Here is a 1,586-nt window from a genome sequence, read left to right on the forward strand (position 1 = left end):
CCCCCACACTGGGTTCTGCAGGAGCAAAGCGCAGCAATAGGCCATGGCTCTTACACCGTGCTGGGTGCCGCTGACGGCCACGCTCACCGCGGCACGTTGGTGCCTCCCTCCTGCTCCCCAGGCAGCTCCCCAAACCCCCTGCACCCAGGGGCTCCTGCCCTCCGCTGGTGCTTCGCATCTGGGGGCCGTGCCAGGTCTCTGGGCACCCTGGTTAGGGTTCTGCAGCTCTTTCGGGTGGATCTTCTCCAGAGCTTGGCTCTGCAGGAGCAACATCGCTTTGCCCTGGCCAGCTGATTTCGGTTAGGCAGCCGGGGGACCCCAGTGCTTTTAGGTGTTGCGGCTCTAGCGCTGATGAACCACACTATCTCCATGTGGCTCTTACTCCACAGTCTCAGCAATCCCAGCAATGGGCATGGCACGGTACGGTAGGGACTTGCTGATGGTCCTCCCGGCATCAACGGGCTACAGAAGAGCTGCCACCCCTCCGCGTGCACCAGGGCTCCCGCAGTGCACTCCCACCACACGCTTGCAAAGCCCAGGCTCGGCCAGGCTCTCTCAAGAGGTGAAATTTCGGGTGATGCTCCCAAATTGCCGTCTCGGACCCTGTGCTCTGAGCTTACCAGCATGAAGGGTCAAGCCCTAGCCTGGTGCAAAGGTAAGAGCACAGAACAGGCATTACTGGGTTGGACCAAAGGCCTTGCCCAGAGTCCTGTCGCGAACTGTGGCCATAGAGACACACCAAGAAAGAAGCATGCATGCCTCCACCAACAGCTCTCCCGCTCCCCAGTCATTTCCTGGGCACCTCCTGTGCCAGGTGTAATTCCCCTGCCCTCCGTAGCACACCATGGAAATGTCCCTCTCTTTTTTCAGGCCTCTGTTGAGCACTCATAAAGCTTTAGCACCAGCATATGGCTTCTCACACATGGAAAACAACCAAGTGAACAGAACACACAAAGCATACAGGTCTGGGGAACCCTGGGATGGCATCAAACAGTTAGCAGTATATGGCATTTGTAGCCTTGCATCATTTGTAACATACACTTTCAATTCAAACAGGGACAAGACCCTTCCTCCCTTAAATCTTTAACCCAGCCCACCTGAGCAAGCCTGTGTTCAACGCACGTATAAGCACAAGCGTGGGGATAATACAGTATGTGTATTGTGTACATGTACAGATAATATAGGGGAGCTTTGATAAGTGCCAACCAGGTGATGCATTGGGTACCTACGGCACATGACAGTGGAGATAGAGCCCAGAGAAGAGCAAGAATTATCCTGTAAGATGCCATTAGTTCTTTGATCAACTGCAGGCATCTGCTCACTCCTGCATGCACTTCTCCTCCTCTTTCATTTTCCTAATTTTCTACAAAATCTTAAGAACCTTTGCCAACGCAAACTAAAAAACTCCAAATTAACCTACAAGAGTGTTCAAAAGTTTAAAAAAAAGGCAGCACTTCTGACATTTTTCCACCCTCTCCAGCAGAGAGGTAGAGCATCTTCATGTCACACTGGATCTAGTGAGATGACAGGCACAATAGGTGCTGAATACATCGATGCACAGAGTTGTTGGTCATCACCAACATCAT

Source organism: Phaethon aethereus (assembly GCF_964289735.1).
Source record: "Phaethon aethereus genome assembly, chromosome: Z".
NCBI classification, from domain to species: Eukaryota; Metazoa; Chordata; class Aves; order Phaethontiformes; family Phaethontidae; genus Phaethon; species Phaethon aethereus.